The sequence below is a fragment of the Plectropomus leopardus genome, chromosome 15 (genome assembly GCF_026936395.1).
Source record: "Plectropomus leopardus strain MGB_pleo_1.0 chromosome 15, ASM2693639v1, whole genome shotgun sequence".
NCBI classification, from domain to species: domain Eukaryota; kingdom Metazoa; phylum Chordata; class Actinopteri; order Perciformes; family Serranidae; genus Plectropomus; species Plectropomus leopardus.
The window spans coordinates 8,219,358-8,231,624 of record NC_142190.1 but is presented as its reverse complement, the minus strand read 5'-3'; the positions used below and the strand labels follow the sequence as shown (position 1 = coordinate 8,231,624).

General features: G+C 39.2%; 1 protein-coding gene and 1 long non-coding RNA gene across 3 annotated transcripts in view; one reads left to right on the top strand and one right to left on the bottom strand.

The window, feature by feature from the left end:
• Positions 1–12,267, top strand: part of LOC148187217 (uncharacterized) — a 190,454-nt gene that overhangs the window by 125,944 nt on the left and 52,243 nt on the right. The window contains exon 4 of the long non-coding RNA XR_015779009.1: positions 2,557–2,669. This is a non-coding gene — a long non-coding RNA (uncharacterized LOC148187217). The remainder of the gene's footprint in view (positions 1–2,556; positions 2,670–12,267) is intronic.
• Positions 1–12,267, bottom strand: part of doc2b (double C2-like domains, beta) — a 150,039-nt gene that overhangs the window by 99,821 nt on the left and 37,951 nt on the right. The window lies entirely within an intron of this gene.

Below are 12,267 nucleotides of genomic sequence, written 5' to 3'. Positions count from 1 at the left end.
CAGTTCCTTCCATAAGAAAGATGTATATGTTGCATCAATTTATATAATGCAGACTGCCAGTGGTTCTTCCACTGAGCAGTGAAGACAGGTGGTGTGATGCAGCGCTGCTTGATTGATGCCGCGCTTAATCTTTGTGTTTGATCAGTGCTGAGCATCAACTGTGAAGCACCGGCCTGGATCCGTAGTGTGTCAGCACAGCCGAAGGCTTGTACCGATACAGGAGAACAAAAGCAACATCAAGTAATAGCAAAGGCTTAAAATAGACTATTAGAATAATGTATCGAAAATCATGAAACGATGAGTTTCTTGGTTTACGATTTCTTCTACTTTCTTATATTTTGTCCTCCAGCTGAAGACATAAAATGTTCTCCTCACACGTGTTTTGAAAAGCAGATGCTGAAGCAGGGATAACCAATTTTCTTTGCTTGGGGGCCAATTTTGCAAAATGACAAGAAGCCAGGGTCTCAGCAGCCCCATACATGTTTCTAGGATTTTAGGTAATTATTTGGATTTTAGGACATTTAGGGTTGTAGGACTTTTTTGGGGGGATTTTAGGATATTTCCAGGATTTTGGGATGTTTCTAGGATTTTTGGACATAGGATTTAAGGACATTTCTAAGACTGGGATGTTTCAAGGATTTGAGGACATTTCTTAGATTTAAAGACATTTCTGGGATTTAAGGACATTTCTAGAATTTTAGGACATTTGTGGACATTTCTGGGATTTAAAGATGTTTTCATGATTTTAGTATGTTTCTAGGATTTTGGGACAATTCTAGGTTTTTTTTGTCATTTTTTGGATTTTCGGACATTTCTAGGATTTTAAGACATTTCCAGGATTTTAGGAAATTTCTAGGATTTGGGGAAATTTCTAGGATTTTAGGACTTTAGGGGCTTAGCCAGGGTCTCTGTTGTGGGGTGTGGGGGATCCTCCACTGGCACTTTGTCTTTTATAAATAAGCTCTGTTTTAATGCTGTTTTATGCACTCTGGCACCTTATGTATGCAAAAAGCACACAAAGAAAACAAGTGTGAATCTATGTAATTTTATGTGAATTAGAAAATGGCTGGGGAGCCAAATCTGGCAACTGATAGGGTGCCAGATTTGGCCTTTGGGACGCAAGTTGAGTGTCACTGTGTTAAAGTTTCCATGAATGGCCTTTATAGGTTGAATCTTAACTGTATGGTAACTCCTGGCAACAGAGAACAGAGAGAGTCAAGTAACATCCAGCATAAAAATCTATTTTCAGAGGAGCTTGTTCTCTCGATGTACGCTGTATGACGCTGGATATATCCACTTATAGTGTGTGAGGCTTCGTAAGCCTCTGCTTGTGTGTGTGCAGCTGTCTGTCTTTTCTCTGTCAGGCACCTGTCACATGCAGTGATTTTACCTAGCAGTGTATCAGCCTGTTTGACAGTAATCCCATCATTCTATCATCATGTTTCTTTTTTCTGCGTCTTGTTGTCTTATCTCACTATCACTGTCCGTGTTATCGTCCATAAGGCGGTTTCGTCCCTGCAGCTAGCTCAATTTCAGTTTCTTCATGTGTTAATGTCTCTGGTGCTGAGCCTGGATGTTCCTCCTGCGCTGCCCCATTGCACAAAATGATCCTTGATATACTGTATCTGTGAAGGGTTGATGGGACTGTTGATCAAAACCGATGACTCAACGCTCACTTGAACAGGTGGTGATTTCAGGTTCAACACCATTTACTTTTATAGCTGTTCGTCACAAACATGTCTTCAAGGACTTCACTAAGGCCACATCCGTCTAATCAACCATCAATCACAGAAGAAAATGAACGCAAACAGAATAGTGTGTTAGAGAGAAGCAACAAGTTTAACTAATCCACCTGCTTACCCTCGCTTACCTTCAGCAATCTGTTTGGGAAGATAAATTCTCACTGTCTTTGAAATGTAAGTCATTTTTTAACAGGATGCACAGCCATGAGAAACAGGGGTGCACATCCTTCAGATGGCTGAAGTTGGTTAAAATTTGCAATGCCACAAGATTTTTTTTTTTTCTGTCATGTTGCACCCTACCTCTGTTGCTGTCACTCACAACACCTTGTAGTCTTAATATAGTCTCTACAGGATTTTGCAGGCTTTCTTTCACAGCAGCTTTCCTAGAAAATGATAAAAATGGCTTTTTATTTCTCCTTTATTTGAAATGAATTTTTTGGAAGTGAATATTGCAAAAATAGTTGTTTGAATATGTTCCTTAATGCAACTTCAGGCTAGTGTTTGACCACACAACATTCTCATATGATTAAAATGTACATCTCTACTTTCCTTTTCTTTGGAGGTTTTTGCTTTTTCCTAACATTATGATGTGGTGGACTGATTTTTACCACAGAGCAAACACATGCAGAAATCGATCAGTCCATCATCACCTCCTGCTGAGCTGAATCAGACAGCTCATGACTCATTTCCTCTCCTGATCAATTCAGTTACAAACGATTGCCTCTGCTTTTTTCTCTGTGAAGGTTAATGTTTCATAAAATTGTAAATATTTCTTCTAATGTATAGCACAACATGGTGTCCTTGTAGTGCACAGAAGCCGAGAGGTCGGGGTGAATGGTTGGCGCACTGAGGCTATGACAGTGGAAATGGTGGCTTCTGTCCTGCATCACGTTTGTGGTTGATTTACACCACAATAACACGGTTAAGGTAAGGGAAACATCATGCTTTTGGTTCTATAATGGTAAAAACATTTTGTCACATGCTGTTCTTGCTTTTCCTTCCACATACTGAATCTTCAGCTTTGTATTAATTTAAGACAATATTGCAAATTCCATTTAAGTCACAACGTAGGAGGTGTGTTAAGGATGGAAATCTTTTTAACATAATAAAACCAATACAGAAATGTAAATTATGACATAAAGGCTCCAGTAGCAACAGTAATAATGCCATACATGCAAACTTTTTTTTTTATCATATATATAGATCTCCTGCAATATATGAGGATATAAGTTTGTAACATAGGATATATGAAATATAGTATATAGCAAAATTTGTATAAATATATTAAAAATATCTATATGATCAATTTGCAACCATATATGTTAATGATGCTTATCTAATTTATGTATGCAAGTTTATGAAAACAGTATATAGACCTATGCAAAAATTCTGCATGCTTATATACATTTTATTTTTTTATTTTAGCACACATCTATCTTTGCTATTTACATATATTTATCAACATATATTGGCAGGCTTTGCGATGTATATATGTACCTGTGTCATATATTTGTGTAATTCATATCTGACATCAATGCAAAAATAGTTTGCATTTGTTATACATATACACAGTATTTTGATAGCTCATCACAGCATTAATGCTGTGTACACACTACAAGCAACAAAGCAACGGTGTGACCAGTTACATCATCGCTGAGTTGCTGCTGTTGAAATGTTGTTCAAGCGCTTGTTAACGTAGTTACGTTGTCACAGACTTGTGTGTGCCTGACATGAAGCACCTCGACTGCACGTCATGTAAAGTTTGTTTTTGGTCAAAAAACTTTGTTCAATGTCTGAGCCCGATTTTAAACATCATATTTCACCGCTCGGTTGCATCCCTGTGCGCCGCAGTGTAATCAAAAGCTTAGCTAAAATAACACAGCACTACAGCAAGAAACAAAAAGATATTGACGCTTCAGGCCAGCTCAACATTAACTCGTAATGCGTCGTGCCCGTCAGCAGTGTAGCTCCATGCCACCAGCTTCCATTGAAAATTATTTTTAGCCTTTTTCTGTTATCGAGTTTTATCAATATATGTTCAACATCTATATGCACACCTTATTTTTGTTATAAATCAAAATTATGCATAAATGTGTATGCCATACATGGCAGTAAATGTGTAATATAAGCATAGTTATTTGTATGGGCTAGATATATATGTTGATATATGACATTGGTCCAATGTCTAATAGGTTTTAAATATAGTTTGTAGGTATATATGTTTTTACTTTCTATTAAGTACAGATATTCAATATGTGGACATTCAGTTTCTGTGTATATATGCTCTTACTCCATCTTATGCACATATATTTAATATATGACAATTTAATTCATGTTGATCTATTAAATTTCTGTATGGGCAGGGACAGAGAGGAGTTTGGGACCTGATGGGACCTTTAATGGTTTATTTTAAAAGAATTGCATGCTCTTGTGACAGTAGAATCTAAAAAAGTATGTCAGCCTGTTGCAGCAGTTCAATTCTGTTTTACAAATAAAATGTGGAGTAAAGTGAACTGACACGGGTTTACCCTCGGTGACATTTTTTAGTGTTATAAGACAGGATGATTGCAGAATTTTCCTCTGTATCCACATCTTGTTTTGAATCACTGACTTATCAATTTTGTGTGTGAGTGTGTGGCTGCGTGTGCGTGCAGACACATATGTGTTTATCTGGTGTGCATGCATTAAGTCTGTAAAATGTGATTAGGGTATCTGCCTGCACTCTGGGTCTTTCCAAACCACTGAGAAACAGACAGTCTAATCTTGTTGGTTGCTAGGAACTGGGCAAGCTGGGGAATGGATGAGGCAGACAATTTTGTATCCCCATCAAATAGCTTACCACATTGGGCTAGACTTGATCTAATATCAAGGGGGGAAATAAATGGGTGGTTGTGGAAGGGGGATATGCATTTGGCTGGAAACAATCATATTAGAAAATGTACCGCGGCTGCATGTGGTCACTGTGTGGCCGCATGATTTGAGGCTGGCAGGGTTCAAGAGATGCGTGGAAATGAACAAAAGTATGGTTCTTTGTCCCTGACGGCAGCTTTCAGAGTGACAATTACGCTCATTCATTTCCATGGATATTTTCAGTGATTTCCATAAATATTTGTATGGATGGTTTTGTTGCATAAAGGTCTGCATGCAACAGACAGCAGCTCAGGAGTCTATGTACTGTTGCTATTATGTGAAATGACAAAAGATGCAATTCAGAGCTGGCACAAAGGAAATGTTTGGTGACAGTATGTTTAGTGCTCTGAGCAAGCGAATTATATTTTCTGTTTTTAATTGTTACGATTTTTTAAAATCTATACATGTAAAAACAAGCTATACATAGATAGAGAAACAATACAAATCGGCCTCACAGCAAACCTATATTCCTCATTTTAGAACAGGTGTTTACATTGAAGGCATACAAGCAATTGTCGATCTGGATTATGATGTAGTGTCGTACAAAAGCAATGCTGTCGGGAAACGTTATCTAATATCATTCCAAAAAGTCTTCATACTGAAGTGACAACATAAGTCAGCTGACCCATGACTGTCCCTGTGAAGTATTAAAAATGGTCTATCGTGAGACAGCTCACACCTGTAGGAGAGGATACATAGATTTTTTAAATAAATACAGAATCTTGAAAGATCATTTGGCCATGCTGGGCCACCGTAAGTCTCTAGTGCACCTGCTCCATGGGACACAAAATGTGGAAGTGGTGCCAATCATCTGTAAGGTAATTTTATATGCAGGAGCTGAACCATTTTTGCTTCATGTGTCACTGAACAACTTTCATCGGAATGAATGGCGCCCCACATTCAAACCTGTATCCTCTTCTCTTAATACATCCGTCCTAAAGGGCGCCTCGGTGAGTCAGCATTTGACACAGAGGGCCATTGACCAAACATTGTTATTTGACAAGTTGAGATTGAGTCCGGATTGGTTCCAACAAGATAATAAACTTGCGCACAAGTTAAAGAAATATCACTTTTTGGGACTTAAGGGACTCCATAAATAAACAAGCTGGGCTGTTGTTTTTCTGCTGTGAGCAATTTCATTATCCAGAATTTGAGAATAAAATGCATCAAAATCTGTTTGTTTTTGCTGCTGAATTTGGATAACATTGATAAAAAATGCAGTATTGTAACATTATTGTATCAAAGTTGGTTGCATCCTTTGAGAATTTAATTTAAAAACTGTGCAATCCTTTTTATGTCTGATCTGCACAGAATTTTTACATATTTTTTGGGTAGCTGCACGCTGGGTGCTGACTAAAAATCAGCACATTATTTTCCAAATCTAATGGGAGCCCTTATCTGCACTCACAGGATACTGAATGTTCTTCTTGGGTTTGATTATAGAGTCCTGGTAGAGGTTGTGGTCTAAAAGCATGCTGGCCTGACTGCAACCCTGTCCCCTTTTGAAATACGCTTTTATTCAAGTAATGTGCTGCCAAAGATATTCTGAGGGAAACGTAATTGCTGCCTGGAATATGCTCAGCATTAACATCTTTTGCAATGAAGACTTGTCTCTTATATATGCAGCCCGGGGAAGCCCGAGCCGATTTTCCGGCCATCAATCAGGTTTTCGACAGAGAATGCACTCTTACATTTTCAGGGCTACATGTCATTCAAGCTGCCTCTCTTTTCTCAGTCAATCACCACCTGCTCTTTACTCTCTCAGACATCTCGGGGGTTTCTAGGAAAGTGTTGCAGGGTTTTCCTCCTACCTGGTTGACTGGTTCCTTAGAGAAAGCCTGTTGTTCATCACACCTCATGCGTTCTTTCAGGCTCAGTGCTCCCCATCCACCAGTTCTCTCTCCACATCAGCTCTCACTGGTCCGTCATCATGCCTTAAATATTCCCCCGCTATGCAGACAGTTCTCTGCTGTGCCTCTCCTTCCACTCCACTGATACATCAGCCGTACAGTACATCTCTCAGCTTCGATTTCCAAGTGGATTTCCTCCCACCACAAACATATGAGGAACAAACTGAGCTGCTCTCAGTGACACTTATGGGTAAGAATCACTCTCAGGCCGCTGCACTGATCATCTCCTGGCTTAGTCACTGTACCACAGATACTCAGGGGCCAGTCACAGCCTCATACATGTTTCTAGAATTTTAGGTTTTTTTCTAGGATTTTAGGACATTTATCACACTTCTGGAAGTTTCCTAGATTTTAGGATGTTTCGAGGATTTTATTACTAGGATTTTTTTTAGGGTGTTTCTGAGACACTAAGACATTTCTTGGATTTTATGACCTTTCTAGAATTTTGGGACATTTAAAGAGTGTTTCTGGGATATCAAGATGTTTCTGGGATTAAAGGACATGTATCACATTTTAGGGCATTTGTAGGATTTTAGGACATATCTAGGATTTTAGGATATGTCTAGGATTTTTGAAAGTTTCGAGGATTTTAAGGGTTTTTTTTTTGGATTTCAGGAATTTTCTCATATGTTAGGACGTTTCTAGGATTTTAGGACATTTCTGGGATTTTGGGACATTTCTATGATTTTAGGAAATTGCCAGCGTTTAAGGACATTTGTCAGATTTTAGCACATTTTTGGGGTTTTTATTATGTTTCTGCAATTTCAGGACATTTCCTGGGTTGTTTTTGGACATGGGGGGCTTAGCTAGGACTTCAGTTGCATTTTTTTTGTCTACTAAACAAGCTCTATTTGATGCTGTTTTATGCACTCTGGCACCTTATCTATACTTAAAGTGCAAAAACAAGTCTCAGTGTGAATCACTTTATTTTTATCATGAATTTGAAAATGATTGAGGGGCCACCCAGCACACTATCAGGGGCCAGATCTGGCCTACGGACCATAAGTTGATGTCAGTGCATCATTGCACTATACAGTATTCCCTCCATGTTGGCCTCTCTGTCTCCTCTCACAGGTCAACTCATCTAGTCACTCCACTTGCTCTGAATTGTTACAGAGCCACACATCTGTAAACAGAACTCGACAGGGGATCCAGCAGGATAAGACTTGTTATAGAGACAGTCTTCCAATGACCAAAGAAAGTGATGTACTTCACATGCAGATCATGGTTTTATATATAGAGTAATTCAGCTAAGTATTGAAGAGAAAGGATGACGACCAATGTTGACGTCAGCACTGCTAATTAGCAAATATACAGCACGTATCACAAAGGACAATAAATGTGTGAAAATGAGAGGGATGTACAAGCAGAAATGTTCTGCATGATTGAAGCTCACAGCTACGAGATCTTCCTGATCTCCTCTTTTTTTATTCTCTAAGTGTTATCCGTCCCCTGGCTACAGCAGAGAAACATCTATTCTGGTGACGCACATCGTCATGCACAAATATAAACACAGCATTTAAGGACAATATAGAGACAAGGTAAGCGGGGGTGATTCGGTAGGCTTTGACAGGATTGGACACGTCATTGTGTGGTATTGGAATAAAAAAAGGGCTGTGTGATGTACCTAAAAGCAGTAAAACAAACAAACACAACAAGCTAAACCCCAGTGGGTTCTGAAAGGCTTAAGCTGACCATGTGGTTTGGTTTGTACTTAAAGGATGACAATTTCAGGACAAATTGCAGAAAAGTAGAGGTTATAATTTGCAGTCATCAAGTCAAGATGAAGATCACCTGCAGGCAGGTTACTGCATCACTGTGTGTTAACAGCTAGCAGCTAGCAGGCGTCAACAACACAACAACAACATTGTTGTTATAATTAGTAAAGCTGTCTTAACCAGCTGTGAGCGTCGGACGTGCCTTCTCTCACCAATCAGTGACAGACGCCCTTTCTCCGTTTTGGATGTCAGCTGTTCTTGCCCTCACAAAGGACGAGGGAAGACTGCTTGTTAGGCCCCAGGTTTGTAGCATTTTGACTTGACATGAACTTGACAGTTTATTGCTGAGCAACACTTGGACGTGCAGAGGTTGTTTGGACAATATCTGTGTTTTATGTTTAAATGACCACACTCAGTTCAGAAAAGTACAGAGACCCTCATGTCCAAAAAGGTGATATTTTTTTGTCTTGTGAGTGAAAAATAAAAGATATCACCTTAAGGGGCCATTCCTATGTTCTTAGGCTCAGATTTTAGGACCCTATCAGGGGCCAGATTTGGCCCATGGGATGTAAGATGAGTATCAGTGTGTTTAAGTTTCCACAAATCACCTGTTTAGGTTGAATCTTAACTGTATGGTAACCCCTGGCAACAGAGAATAGACACACATAAATGCCACTAGAAAGGGCTAGATTCATGTTTATATTTTCATTATTCTCTGACTACTACAGCAGCGTAGATGAATGATGCATGCTGACAACATTTTGTTCTTGCGTATTGATGTCCATGGATGTGGGTCTTAGCATGTGATTCAGTAAGTGTTGTAATCGGACAGTCTGTATACATCAAACATGACGCTGTAAGTAGCTCTTAAGATCCATGTTGCTCAGTGTAGCTTGCATTAAATTTTTAAAGGCTTGAATGTATTGGATCGGTGGCGATCAGTTCTTTGCTAGGCTGCCACATCTCAAACAGCCTGTTGTAAGAGATTGGTTCATTGCAAAAGAATGAAATGATGTAGACGTTTCAAACGCAGTTTGAATGGTAAAAATCTGCTCAGCTGCTGTGGAGATATCAATGTCTCAAGTCAAGAAAACTGCCTTGCCCACAAATTTGTAGGTGTTGAGTATAGCATCAGAAGGCTGTAAGGTGTAGGTGGGTAATTTCAACATATTAACCCCTGCCAACATAGATTGAACATTGGAAAAACATAGCTGAAAACATAAAACCCTGCAAAAGGTCTCCTTGATGAGTCATATTGAGAGGATATTAATCTTGGGAATGAAGAACCCCGGAAACAGAGAGATACGCCTCTGCTTTACATGCTCTATAGAAAATAAACCTTGTGCATTTGAAGTCAGCAGAGACCCATATAGATTTATTTTAAATTATCTTGTACGTGCAAGATAAATAACGTGCACAGGATAATTAACTTCTTCGTACAAAAAATAATTCGTGAAAACAAGATAGAAAATCCCCGTTTGGGACTTCAGGGGCTCTGTAGAAAAGTGCTTCACATGACACCAAATTACTAAATGTAAGGTCATGTGTGTATGTGCGGTAGATGTGTGTTCTTTGACTAGCAGCGGTGTAATTCACAGAGGCTCACCTCATAAAGTCGAGATTTATGAATAAATAAAGATATAGTGTATCAGCCCCGCAGCTGCAACGACAAATGGCAAACGCTGCGTTCACATCTCTGCTGCCCACGGCCGATCCGCCCACTGTCCACCAGATTAAAGATGTGCAGAGGCGATAGGATTTGGTCACACGGAGAATTAGAGGGGCCGTTCGTTTCTCCCAGATGCAGGAATAAAATTGCCTCCAGATCGATAACCTGCTGTCAGACATGACTTGAGTGATCTTGCTCTTATCCCCGAGTTGAATACCAAAACATGTCATGGTACACTGAGCCGGCCCAAAGATGCCTCCTTTCAAGAATGGAGGGAATTTTAAGGAGGGGGCGATATGTCTGAGGGAACTGTGTCATCCTTGTGTGACCTTGTGTTTCTCTTCCGAACGGTCGCCTGATCCGTGAAGAGTAATGTGTTGGATCACCAGCCAATGAAACGTTTTTCCTTGCTGTTAAAACTGGGGAATGCATGTTTCTGGTAACAGAATAAAAAAAGATATTACCCTATGTTAATACAATTACAGAAAATATATTTTAAGTCTAAATTAAATCAGAATTTGTCGTTACTTTTTGTTTTGTCAAAATATAATTGTTATTTGAAGATGCGTCAGGAAAATTCTGTTGGCCTCAGGTCAACTTCAGGTCTCACATGGCGAAAGACATTTTTGTTAGAGCTGCATACCGCATCAGTAAACCTGATAGTGGAATACAATATCCAGATCTAATAATACATCCATGATTAGCATCAGTCAACTCTTAATGGCCGTGTCAGAAAACAGATCAACAGCAGGCGGGAGATCCTAGCTGCATTCAGAAATTGTCTTATCTGTTGTAGATCTTTACAACAATTCACAGAAAGAACAACACGGGTTAGCCTGATTGCACGATCCGAATTTTCATCTAACGTTGCCATTTTCAGTGTGCAAGTTATTATTTTGGAGGTTGTTGTTTCCCTTAATGGAGGGGATTTTAAAAATGGTAACCGTCCATCGGCAGGTTTATAGCAGCAGTTTACATCCGGTGAGTCAGATTAAAGCAGATCATCATTGCAGTATTTAATCTGTTTAGTTGCAGCAGTTAACCAGCTAATTAGCCCTTTAACCTGCTAACTAACATTAGCAGTGCGGTTTTTATTGGATTTGGTAGCTTGTTGAACAAGCCACATGTCCATCCCAATGAGAAAGAGACATTAGCTACAAAGCTAATGGGGGTTGCAGTTCAAAGTCTGTGTCTCTTTTTTGTGAGTCGGGGCGCTGTCTGATTGTTCAGTGTCTCCGTCAGCCGATACAAAGTGAAAGCTTTTGATTGGCTTTGTGCAAAGACTTTCTCTTAAGGTTCGAGTTATTGTTATTCATGAGCACAGAAAGAAATCCTGCACCAAAAAAACCTTCAAAGAAATCATGATGCTCTGCCATAATGTGATCTGACCTGACACAGATGCTTCTTTGTGTTGCTGTGAAGAAACATTAAGGGGTTGGATGTAAAGTCAAATCCAACTTGGATCCAATTGTCAGGTTGTGGCATCAGTCTGTTATTTTTTTTATTTTTATTATTCCTTCTGTTCGGTCTGGTTTTAATTGTGTAGGCGGCTTTTTTTGAGGCGTGCAATGGGCTGGTGATAATCAGCATAATTAAGATCCAGAATATATTTTAATAATAACTAAAATATGTGTTTTTCATTGTTGATGCTTTTTCTTTTGAAACATGCAGTTTTACAGATTTGTTAACAACCTCGAGGCTGTTGGTTGTTTTTAAGAACGTCTGCATGGTGGGTGGAATAAAGGTAAGCAGAAAAAGCAGACAATAAAGGAGAACACTGATGCCAAAAAATGTGCTTACAGTATATCAGCCATGCACAGGAAAATGAGAAATGTACAGTGGAGATTTTATGGATATAGATTTAATAAAAATCCGACCCTGGAAAAAACCTTAAGTCATTCCAATCATATCCCAGCTGTATTAGTTTTATTGTTGTTTATGTAATTCTTCAGTGATATGCAATCATACCTACAGATGGTGTATGATGCAATAATGTATACACACAGACGCAGTGGATCAGTGGGGCTGCTCACTGTGGTGAAAGGCCAACTAGACAATCATCTGAACATGTTGCACATCTTCATGATTTAGTAGTACACAAACTGGGAATCACTACAAGGTTAAACTACTAAGCATGATACCAATGAGGCACTTCCCACAGCTGGTGCTGTCGTGTGGTGATCTAACACAACTCATTTACAGTTGGGGCCGGATGTATACAACTCTCGACTAAAACCTTTTGTAAACAGAGGTTTCGTTCAGACTGCAGGCAATTTGGGAAATTTGTTTCTCATACCAGATCTTGAAGACAGACTGTC